This window comes from Uranotaenia lowii, chromosome 2, assembly GCF_029784155.1.
Source record: "Uranotaenia lowii strain MFRU-FL chromosome 2, ASM2978415v1, whole genome shotgun sequence".
NCBI lineage: Eukaryota > Metazoa > Arthropoda > Insecta > Diptera > Culicidae > Uranotaenia > Uranotaenia lowii.
The window spans coordinates 340,985,362-340,998,453 of record NC_073692.1 but is presented as its reverse complement, the minus strand read 5'-3'; the positions used below and the strand labels follow the sequence as shown (position 1 = coordinate 340,998,453).

Genomic DNA, 13,092 nt, shown 5'->3' with positions numbered 1-13,092 from the left:
AACGACCCCATGGCCAAACTCAACAGAAAGAAATTTAATTCGAAATGACAGTTGAATAACCTCTCAGATTTATGTTTATTTTAATATTCTTGTCTCAAAATTAAGTTTATCGGTGAACTGTTTCTTTCAAATCAATGCATCGAACCGATAATTGATCAAAGCAAAGATTAATATTGAGTATAAACCGTATGTGCTAAAACCTTATGTTGAGTTCTAATGTGTTACCGTGTAGCTGTCAGAAAATTCCGCAGTAGATTTTCGAGAGGGTGTAACACAGTTTCAATGTATTTTTTTTCAAAAATGAAATTCATTTGATGCGTCGTAATGTTCCTTCTTCCTCGGCCAGATAGTGTTAATTTAGCAGAAAAATCAACAAAAGCATTTCCTAATTACCCCTTTTTGAACTTTTATACCCGATTAAAAACAAACTGAAACAATGTTGACTCTTCCTACTTGGTAAAAAAGTTAGATAATGTTTTTCGAAATGAATAATCGAAACAAGGTAAGTTTTATTATGAATTGGCAAATTTATCTATCTAATGTGAGTGATTTATTCTATCCGTCCGAACAGCCATTATATAGTGATGTGAACGGTGATTTTGATCGAACTGGAGTGTTAGAAAGCCGTGAAAAAGATGATGAATCCGATACGAAACCGCGCTGCAAAGGAAGCTGCTGTGAAAAAACTACAAGTCGACAAAGGGGCCACCAGAATTGTGGTTACTGGAAGCGGAGCACAATTCTACGTTTCCTCACGGATTCAAGATCCAAGGTGCAAGTTCCATAATCGAAACGTCACGTCGCGTCGTTTACTGATACGAAACCAGGTAATTAAAATTCAATACAACAAAAGTCAATAAGAAAGTGAAATGTTTTACGAACTTTACTCGGAGATTTTTTAATTTTTTTTTTCCATCCTTTTCAGATAAAAAAATAAGGATAAACCAATTTCGACGTCATAAATTTGGTATGCGGAATTGTGGACCCTTATATTTTGACAGCATCTAGCATAAAGACACAGAAGAAAGATTCTTTATAAAAGCTGAAGAGAAATTTTTTAAACTGTATCCGAAGTTTTGAAAGTGAAAGTTCCAAAAGCAGTTGAAATATTTGTCAAGTAAAAACATAATAAAAAAAAATCAACTTATATTTTTATATTCTGCCACAAGTCAAATACTTCATTCTTGGATCACATATAAAAGAACTTTCAAGAAATGAAGTTCAACAAAGTCCTAATAGTCAGGGTGTGCGTTTAAGTAACAGATTATCAAACCGAGTGTCATAACGTTTAGCTAGTTATAGTTATAAAATTAAATAAAATCATTATCACACATCTAAAATTTGTTTATGTAGTTTATTCTAGAAATTCAACGCCATACAACGTACATTTCTTTGGGGTTTATTTCGCATTTTATAAATCAATTTATTATTACGGTTTATTCAAGCTATAGTAAACCATCAATAACACTAGTTTACAGCATTTTTGAACTCAGTAAACTGAAGGTCATTTCTAATGTGAAATCGGGCGCTGAATCCGAAAATGAAATTCAAAAAAATCTAAGTAGAACCGTTTTTGAGTTATGCTCCAAATATGAAATTTCGGAAAAATTAAAAAAGTTCTTGAACTTAGATTAAAATATCTCGGACGGCATAACATTAATTTGAAATTCCTCTTTTGCATATTGAAGGTGAATAAATTTTCTATCGATCATCTAAACAATGTTTTTGCGTTTGACCAACAGTATTGTTGATATTAGTGACTTTATGAGAAAAAAATTTATAAAAAACGCATTTTTTTAGAGAAAATTTTAATTCAACGAAAGTTTTAGACTCGATGGTAGCATTTAAAAAATCTGATTTTCTTTTGCTCTTAAATGTCAATTTAAAACAAAGATTTCAAGTGGTAATTTATCGAAATCGGTTGAAAATTGAAGAAGTTATGGCTACTTTAACATAATAGTATTTTTTGTAGTTTTTCATAATTTAACGAACCGCAGTACACTTATTATAGTATAGGAAGAATGAAACATGATAAATCTCACTCGCTCCAAGTCAAAATTATTTATTAGTTTACCAGAAGGTCACATGCCAAGTTTCAGGAAGATCTGACCATAAGGAGGGGTTGCTTGAGTCTCAAACGTGAATAAAATTTTGAGGTATTTTGCCCGGAAGGAACGAAAAATACTGGTTTTTCATCTATAACTTCTTTCATCACTAGCTGATTGTTTTTTATGGTTGATTTTCTTAAAGTCTAAGTTGAGACAAATATTTCACCCGAAGACTGTAACTCGATTGGATTTGAAACAGAAAAGTTATTGCAGTTCAAAGGCCGCAGATTTTGTCCAACACGCAATGAGTACTTTTTACTCATTGCGTTTTATACGAGAATTTTCGACCAAAACACAATCTTTGAACCGCTATAACTTTACTGTTTCAAATCCAATCGAGTTACAGTCTTCGGGTGAAATATTTGTCTTAACTTAGACTTTAAGAATATCAACCATAAAAAACAATCAGCTAGTGATGAAAGAAGTTATAGATGAAAAACCAGTATTTTTCGTTACTTCCGGGCAAAATACCTCAAAATTTTATTCACGTTTGAGACTCAAGCAACCCCTCCTTATGGTCAGATCTTCCTGAAACTTGGCATGTGACCTTCTGGTAAACTAATAAATAATTTTGACTTGGAGCGAGTGAGATTTATCATGTTTCATTCTTCCTATACTTTAATAAGTGTACTGCGGTTCGTTAAATTATGAAAAACTACAAAAAATACTATTATGTTAAAGTAGCCATAACTTCTTCAATTTTCAACCGATTTCGATAAATTACCACTTGAAATCTTTGTTTCAAATTAACATTTAAGAGCAAAAGAAAATCAGATTTTTTAAATGCTACCATCGAGTCTAAAACTTTCGTTGAATTAAAATTTTCTCTAAAAAAATGCGTTTTTTATAAATTTTTTTCTCATAAAGTCACTAATATCAACAATACTGTTGGTCAAACGCAAAAACTGTGTTCAGATGATCGATAGAAAATTTATTCACCTTCAATATGCAAAAGAGGAATTTCAAATTACTGTTATGCCGTCCGAGATATTTTAATCTAAGTACAAGAACTTTTTTAATTTTTCTGAAATTTCATATTCGGAGCATAACTCAAAAACGGTTCTACTTAGATTTTTTTGAATTTCATTTTCGCATTCAGCGCCCGATTTTACATTAAAAATGTTGGTCAGTTAATCGAGTTCACGATTTTTTTAAAATTTTGTAAACTAGTGTAATTTATTCAGCCATAATTAATCATCAATTCATAATCATTCATTTCTCAAACTGCTACTTATTTCTGCTACAATAAAATATTTTTTCCCAGCATCACATTTTCTAAAAATTTCATAATTTAGACTACAGAAGTTTTTTTTCGCTAAAGATTTTATTGATTTATAACTTATTATATTAACAAACGTGAAATAATAGACAAAAAAAATGAAGTATTTTCTTTCGTACTTTGGGCTTGAGTCTAAAATACAGCATTGGTCTTAGGATCAAGGCTAGAACAGTGGGTCCAAGCATGGATATTTATATCATTCTGAAATATCGTCATATCTTATAAAATACGCTACTAAAAACCTTCACTTGCAATCGCATAGACAAAAGAGATTAAAAACTATCCCTAAAACGCATTTCGAAAAAGTAGCTCGCGCCAGTTGATGATAAATATATGATTTTTTAAAACCCATCGCTTAATAGGTCCAAAGTAGGGCAACTAACCCTATTGATTCATAAATTGTAAGAATCATTTTTACATAATTTTTCAAGGAAAGTGATGTAACTAAGAAATATTGAAATTTAAATGGCAAAAAAGGAAACTCGCAAATGGATAAATGTTGTTAAGGTGCATTCATTTCTATGTAGTCAACACAATCAATTTAAATTGCGATTTTCAAAATCTTCTTCAGGGTGACACTTGAATGGAAATTACACTATTCGGTGAATGATGACGATTGGGAATTTAAATACTCTGATCGCTTAAACAGTCTTCAAGTTCCTGGATATCTATTTTCACAGAAATTTAATTTTCTTATAACAACCCCCTTTTCAATAATTTGATAAATCGTGAAGTTCCATCCCGTATTTAACTGCTACTTGGTATGCGATCAAATCGTAGATTATTATCCAGTTTGCTAAAATTAAACAGTCCAGTCGATTGGGATCATCCACCTGACTAAAACTTGTTGTATGTACGATTGTCAGTTCCAGTTGCGGCAACTGTCCTGTCACAAGTAACTGCACTGCTCAACAATTATAATTCGACGGGCTTGTGAAAATTATTTATTCCAGTAATTAACACCGGAAAAATGCATCCGCGCCGCCGACTGACTGACTAGCTTAGCTGGTGCTATTTCCTACTGCAACTGGCGCGGGTGCATTTCCGAGCTCCACCCTACAGATGGATTGAATTAGTTGAATAAGCTAGCTCTAATAACAAACCCGTTAGGGGTAGAATCACGCGGCAATATTTCGATTCGAATCACTAATCTACTAAAGACATAGAACAGCTGTCGATTTCAGATACTTAGTTTTGCTTGAACGATTCGCCAACAGATTCCGATTGTTTGAAAACGAGTCGTCGTGATGGATAAATCAAATAAAAATGTTTATAGTTCAAGCTGCAGTCCTTATGGTCGGCGCATGGACTAAGACCGATTATTTTTAATTCCGTCAACGACTCTGTTGGCATGTTAAAAAGATAGGTAATCTTTACCACATTCTTTAATTACAGAAGCGAATGTTCGCAAATGGCTAAATCGTTAAACTATCTTGTAAAGACACGTTCTCTGGTGCAAAATTTGAAAATAAGTCTTTCGAGATAACTACGAAGTATGTATAAACATTTAAATAAAGTTTTTTCCATCGGATGCAAACACACGATGCATTGAGTTTAAAAAAACTTCTTTTTCCCAAAAAATTTTCCTGAACATCTTTTCACTGTTCACTGTTCACTTTTTTATTAGAAAATTTTCCGACGATTATCTTCAATTTATGGTGTGTTTGCTTTTTTTGGAAATTCTTACCATAAGTGAGCTTCAAGCCTTGCAAATCATAATTCGAATTGAGAACTAACCTTTTATACTTCCAAGATACTTTTAAAAATTACTATCTTACTATTAATCATTTCAATTTCATATTGAAACCATTTAATCTTTTGTATAAAGCTTTTAAAATTTAAATGATTTAAAGTTTTCTGCAAACTTGTTCTGTGGAGTATTAATCTTCAGCTACATGACGCAGATTTTTGCGAAGAAGATTGCTTTTTCCATACTTATTCCCATAAAAATTTAAAATTTTACACTACAACACATGTCAAATTCTAGAGCCACAAAAATTTCCACAGATCTATAATAATTTTTTAAATTGCATAATCTGACAAAAAAATTCGACGAAAAATATTTGAAAAACGCCCAAGTACGGAGGGTTTGGTATCACTGTAAGTCAGGGCGTCCAAAATCAAGAGAGAATCAATAACACAGTGACGGCAGACTATTTATTCAACAATTTTAAAGGAAATTGCTCATTGTATCAAGGAACTAGCTTCCTTGCTGGTCTCAACCATAATAGCCGAAATCACAGAAAAATTTACAGAATTTTGCTTTAATTTTCATCACAGAACACAAAATTTTGAAATATTCACAGATTACTCAGAATTTTTGAATAGTGTATTTTCAAAGTTTCAACTTTTTTGCCAATATAAATTTTAGATTTCTTAATTTGAATTAAAGAAAATATGAGATTTTTAATGTAAATTGATTTTACCCAACTAAATTGTAAAAAGGTCCCAATTTAGGTTGAATTTTCATCTAAATTAAAGGAAAAAGCATCACAGAAAACAATCACAGAGTTTTTGGGTAAAATCACAGAATGTCGGAATTTTTTTTCTCGGAAACACAAATTTTTTTTGGCAACGTTGGTCTCAGCTTTAACGATTTCTAGTAGTTTTTATTTTTTTTATTGATATAACACCAGATTTTGACGTTTCATGCATTTTTTAATTATTTGGCAGTAAAAATAAAATTTCGACATTCAAATTTTGAAGTCTTTTTGACAAAAACATTTTTTTTGAGATGTCACCAGATTTTTAAGTTTTAAACATTTTTAAGTGATTTGGCATCATGATTAAAATTTCAATTTTTCCGATTTCCCTTGGTTCTCCCTTTGATGATTTTTTAAGGTCAAAAACCTAAATTCCAAGCGCCTTGATGTACCACTTCATGATGTCTGATTGAGCTTAAATTTTGCACCGGTCATTTTTGGCAAATCTACAAAATGTACATGGTTGGTTCTTAAGAATCGATCATGAAATTTTTCCCATACATCCATTGCCGCTCTAACCTACATATTTTTTCAATTTTGACAAACATCAGTACTTTGTTTTAACGTTTTTTAATGTTTTTAAAATTTAACAACAATATAAAAAAAATCAAGTACTCTAAAATCTACTACTCTCTTAACCCTTCAAACTCAAATTTTTACCGTTTTTAAATGGAGTGGTTATTTTTGAATAATTTAATTTGATCAATAAACGCGAAATTCATCACTCCATTTATCATCATTTTCCGTTCATAGATGTTTATCATTAGCTAAACTTTTTTAATAATTAAATGCGAGAATTTTCTAGACATTCCTATGATAAATTAAAACCTTTGACTCCTCCTGAGAAAACGCCTTTTTGTTTAAACAGATGTACTATTCTTCCATTTGAAGACATTTGGCGCTATAACACAGCAATAGCTCAAAATTAGGGATTTTTTTTGGAAACCGCGTTTGGCTTTGAATCGTTAAAGAAGCTCATTGATAAAAGTTTTGTTTTCGAGCAGTTTTTCCACAATTTAAATTTGCCCTTGAAGCCTGTTTAGCTACAGACGGTAAAAAAGGAAGTCTAGATATAAAAATCTTCAATTTATTTGAGTTTTTTGGCCCCTGGAAGCATCACCATCAACATTTCTTCGTAAATAATCCTCTAGTACCCAATTTTTTTTCGCTGAAAAATTCACAGAAGCTTTGTTTTATGATTACAAAAAACTTTGTTGGGAAAAATTGTTTGGGAGGGCTAGGTAATTTAAATAAGTTTTGGCAAAGCTACTCCCCAAAAATGATAAAAATAAATGGTAAGGATTTTTTTACATTTTTCACGAATCATTAGGATTTTTTTTAAATTTCTACTAAATTGTAGGCCACCAAATCTAAATTGACCAAATAACATTCAAAGTTTATCAGTTGACCCAAAAATGTAATTTCATAATTCAATTCGTTATTTCAAAGCAATATCAGTTGATGAAATAAAAAAGAGAGTTGTGTATGATCGAATCGTTTGTAAAAACTTGACTCGCGAAATTTTGAGCAAAACTCCTTACATAAGTTTTATGTTCGTCTATATCGCGATGAATTAGAATGACAGAATATTTTTCACAACTCGTAAGAAAACTTTGCAGATAGGATAAAAGAATTTTAAGTTATGAATGTGTATAAAAACACCAAAATAAAGGTGGCCCAAGATACCGCACATTATGTGGCTCATGATTCTTCACAGGACATGATTTGCAAGTGGATTGCGTCTGAGTGACTTGTTGGATATTTATGAAAAATTCCTTTTCTATGTGAAACTATGACAAAACTGAGATAATAAGCGTATGAGCACATTTTTGTTATGAACAATAAATTTCACACTGATGCAATTTTCGGAGGCTTTTTGATAATTTCCAGCACTCGATTTTGCAATGTAAGAAGAGGTTTAAAATGCACAGAAGCTGTACTTCATCATATGCTATCCATATACGCTAAGTGCGGGTGTATATAAGCATAATACACATTCCAAGCTATTTTTTCAGAAATAAGTAACGTATTTTCTTAAGAGCGAAAATGGAAGAGGAAAGTTAAGAGCTAATTTAAAGAATACATTCATTCGATCGTAGATTTCCATCAATTAGATAACAAACCAAGATACTTAACTTTAGATACTTGTTCGATTACTTAATCATAACTGATCATATTTAGTATCAGGGCACTTCATTTCGGTTATAGGTACGTTGCCAGAGCTTGGATGTACGAAACTTTAGCAGCGTTGTATTGGTTATAAAAAGGACTATCTTGCCTCTTTATTTTTTTAAGATTTTTAAGTTAACTTGTGTTTGAGATATTTACGATGCAAAGAGACATGATAAAATAATTTTGCACAATCGCCCTGGAAATTCTTCATTGTCGACTTAAAAACTCATGGACTGTTGAATTTTTCTAATTTTTTTTGCCGAAATGGATAAGAAATATAAGAAGTCACTCTAGGATGCTCACGAAGTTCAAACCAAGCATCGGAATAAAACCCTTGATCTCAACTATGGTAAAAAGTCTATGGTTTTTGGGCATAACTGAATGCAGGCCCCTTAACTATGCAGTAAATCCGTCTCCGGCAGGCAAAAAGTGTTGCCTGACTAGTAAACACCAAGTAATTAACTAATAGTGAGCAGTTCCATAGAACCACAATCTGTGCATTCGGTTTTTAGGCAATTTGACAGATTTGTTTTGATGGACTAATAAATTTATGTTAATATTGAATTCAAGAGGTCAAATTCTTCGAGATGCTTACTCATGAAAAATTTCCAACCAGATTCCAATTGGGGTTTCCAGGTGAATTTGTGACAAATGTCATGATTTTGCAAAAGTTTTGCTTCTGTGGTAAAAATAACAGATCAATTCATGACTGAAAATAGTGTGCAAAGATAAAAAAAGAGATTTTATGATAAAGTAAGAGCATTTCTTGAAATGCTAAAAACGACGACTTTTTTTTATGCATATATTTTAACATTAAATATAATAGTAACGCCTTCGTTTCCTCAATAGAGAGTTTTTCGATCAAACGTTGAGTTTTTTAAATACACACGTACATATGTAACTGCCCGGTTTCTAATTTTTTAATAAATTCATTCAGCGAAGTTGAAACCTTTTCAGATTGCTTGTGTAGATTGAAAAGAATAAAGTAAGTTTTTTTTTGTAAATTCAGCGTCATATGATTTTGGCGAAACAATGATATCAAAATATTTGTGTCGTGAAAAATGTACTCTTTTAACATGTCGGTGTTTTCTTTTATTTACAACAGGGCTACATCATATGCAAAGAGCAACAATTTACCTTTTAGAGAATCGTCGAAAATATCGTTTATGTAAGTAATGAACAGCAAATGTCCCAAAATAGATCCTTGAGTTATACCAAATGTTATTTGCATTCTGTTGCTTTTATTGCAATTTATTTTTATGATATTCTGTCTTTTGGACAGATAATATTTAATAAGTTCTTTTTGATTTTTTGAGATCCCGAACAATTTCAATTGTCCTACTAAAAACTTGTGACTCCTACAATCGAAAGCTATCCGAATATCAATGAACGAACAGGCAACAGTATTTTTTATCAAGACTATCCGAGATTGTCCTTGTAAGACTAGCGCACGCATTAAGCATGATGAATTTAGGAACAAAACCATATTGATTGCCATTAATAAGATTATGTTATGTGCAATTTTGTTCTATCTGATAAAAAAAGCCTTTCGAACGATTTATAAAGATTGTTAAGGACAAAAATTGGTCTGTAATTTGTTATAAGCGTTTTATCACCACTTTTAAATCGCGGTAACTTTAGCGCATTTCAAAAGGTCTGTAAACGAATATTTGATCTATGTATTTATCGATAAAATAGGGTTTGTGTTTCTTCAAAAATTTCGTTGATATGCCATCGGTACCAATAGCTGAACTATTTTTGAGATTACGGTGAATCGCCTAATTGTCAAATTGGGGCCAGTGATAAATTCGGGTAATTTTCAAAAAGCACTCTTTTTTTAATAACTCTGTTCAAATCAATCATAAAAAATCATTACTACGCCATTTAAAACATAGTAATGTGTTTTTTGTGTGCTATTAATAGATCATCAATACAATAAGTCTCTTTTTCACCGAATTATCATTAAATTTAATTGCTTTGTTTCTTAAAACACTCTGTTTGGACCGGTTTTATCGAGAAGAATGAATGATTCCCAGAGATTAAGATCCTAATGACCTGTTAAAAAACAAGGTATTAAAAAATGTATTGTTCTAAACAACTTCCAATAAAAAAAAAATTAAAACTGACAACGGCTGTAAGGATATTAGACAACATAGTTGATTGGGCTGGTGCATTAGATTTCTCGATAAATGTCATCTTCATCTTGTGGCGTATTAGTGAAATTGCTTTGAAGATACAACCCTCAAAGTACCCTGCAAAGTGATCCTGAACAGGATCCAGGAGAAAATCGACGCTACACTCCGACGGCAACAAGCTGGATTCTGATCCGGACGATCATGTGTGGACCACATCACAACGCTACGAATAATACTGGAACAAATCATCGAATTCCAGGACTCTCTTCTGCTGGTGTTCGTTGATTTCGAAAAAGCATTTGACCGACTGAACCACGAAAACATCTGGGCTGCTCTTAGACGACGAGGGGTCCCAGAAAAACTAGTCCATCTCATCGAAGCACAGTACGAGGCATTTTCGTGCAAGGTCTTGCACGAGGGTGTCTTGTCCGAGCCAATCCCGGTAACTGCTGGAGTGAGACAAGGATGTATTTTATCACCGCTACTTTTTCTCATCGTAATGGATGAGATCTTGACTGGATCGATTGACTGTAGACCAAACCGAGGATTGCCGTGGAATCCATCAATGGAGCAACTGAACGACCTTGAACTGGCAGACGATATTGTTTTGCTCGCCCAAACACAACAAGACATGCAGAGCAAACGCGACGACCTCACCGAAAGCTCCAAGGCAGCAGGTCTCAAAATCAATGTCGGAAAGACCAAGTCGATGGAAATCAACACAGAAAATCGTTCCAATTTCGTGGTAGCTGGACAACAGGTTGAGACAGTGGAGTGCTTCCAGTATCTTGGTAGCCAGATTACGCCAAGAAGGACATCGAAACCCGGATCAGAAAAGCTCGATTTGCGTTTGCAAGTCTCCGAAACATCTGGCGGTCACGCCAGATCTCTCTACGAACTAAGATCCGAATCTTCAACTCAAACGTCAAATCCGTATTGCTGTACGGGTGTGAAACTTGGTGCACAACTGCAAGTTTTTGTGAATCGCTGCCTGCGGAACATCATCCGCGCTTGGTGGCCTGGCAACTTAACGTCAAACGTTGAACTTCATCGCCGGTGTCATCAAAAGGCGCTAGAAATCGAGATTCGGGAACGTAAGTGGAGATGGATTGGGCACACGCTGCGGAAAGATGAAAACGAGATTTGCAGAGAGGCGCTTGACTGGAATCCAGATGGGCATCGAAGAAGAGGCAGGCCCAAAAGCTCGTGGCGGCGAAGTCTAGCCGCTGAAATCCGCACAGTTGACGAGAACTTTGGCTGGCAGCAAGTGAAGACGCTGGCTTCGGATCGCCAGCAGTGGAGATCTTTTATCTCAGCCCTATGCGCCGGTCAATCGGCGCCGGACCCTTAGGTAGCTAGGTTGGTTTGAAGATAGCTCAATTGAGGCCTTCAAAGCCAAAGGGTTATAAAAGAAAAATGGTCGACTTTAGGTTAATAATCCCAATCGATTTTAATTTTTTCAAACATTGGCGATTTTTTAGAGTTTTGTTTCTGTTGTGTTTAAGGGGGGAGTAGGGTCTAACACTTTCAAAAAATCGATTTTTTTTTCTAATTGTAAAACATTTCAAGAATGTTGTGTCAAATTTTCAAGTCAATCGAAGCAAAACTGTAGTAATTATAGGCCTTTATCTCCTCTTATCTAATACTGCAAGAGAGAGAGAAAAGAAACTTCAAACGCGTTTTTCTCGAAAGCACATTTTTAAAGTCAGTGGACATCGTCATTTGAAAACTACTCCACCGATTCTTTTCAAATTTGGAACATATTTTCTACATATAAAATGCCAAACCCCAACGATTTTCTTTTTTTTTTACTTTGGGGAGATTTTACAGATAAAAATGGCGGATTTTTTTGTGAAAAATCGTAGTTTTTTCTTCAAACAGCCACAAAAATTTCATAAAAAAATTTAAGTTAAATATAATTGTTGGGGTCCAGAAAAACATTTATTAAAAATATTTTGCTCTGTTTTTTTGACTTCAGATGATTCTGTGCTGAGATATAGTGTCCACCGCAAATCCTGTTTTCTAAAAGACATCCTCGAAAGTGCTCCGTCACCGGCTCATTTTTCAATATTTTTCTTTGAAAAAATAACTAAATGTTCTTTTAATAATGCTTTGTATAATGCAAAAAATTTGAATACAATTGTTTGAACGATAGCTCTAACAAAATTCGTGAAAATGGTGTTTTTTTACCCATTAGACCCTACTCCCTCCTTAAATGAGTAAGATGAACTAAGCTTGCATCGATATAGAGAGCTACAGCAAACGTAAAAAGGGAACTTGAAGACCCTATTTCAAATAAGGAAATAAATTCTCGTTCATTAGTATCTTGAAAGTGGAACCGTAAACTCGATCTTTTATTAAAACCATATTTCTTCATCCAACTGCCACCAGTTAGAATACACCATTTTATAACATTGACAAGCTTTCGAAAGGAAATTACAAATTTTCGAAAAGTATATGGAAATTGGAATAACACAACCACTTGAAAGCGTGCTTTCTCGAAATAAGCTATTTCTCAATTATAACAATTTGGCACCAAGGGCCCGAAAACAAGCTTGTTGATCATTTCGATGATTTATTGTGTCGTTATATTTATTACTTTGATTGTATTTACCAACTTTACTATTGTTCAAATGTGAAAAAAAACACTTGTATAAGATCGGACATCTTTTTTGTGACATTCATAAGTCGCTATCGATGTTATCATGTTGTATGTATAACAATGTTGTCAATCGACGTGATATCAATTAATAATCAATTAATAATCATCAATAAAAACTAGTGACAAAATCGGGTCAAAAAGGTGACAAAATTGGAGGTAGACAATATCGGAGGAAAGACATAATCAGTGCATGACAAAATCGAAGATTCGCTATGTGAGAAAATTTATTTGACGAAGTCGCACAGAGAGAAAA

At 33.2% G+C, this 13,092-nt stretch overlaps 1 protein-coding gene and 1 long non-coding RNA gene across 2 annotated transcripts in view; one reads left to right on the top strand and one right to left on the bottom strand.

Moving 5' to 3' along the window:
- LOC129744913 (sodium-dependent nutrient amino acid transporter 1-like) overlaps nt 1-13,092 on the bottom strand; it is a 35,008-nt gene that overhangs the window by 18,137 nt on the left and 3,779 nt on the right. The gene's annotated exons all lie outside the window — the stretch shown is intronic.
- On the top strand, nt 423-1,182 carry LOC129744914 (uncharacterized). The gene is made up of 3 exons (XR_008737018.1): nt 423-502; nt 572-827; nt 926-1,182. It is a non-coding gene; the product is annotated as an uncharacterized LOC129744914 (long non-coding RNA).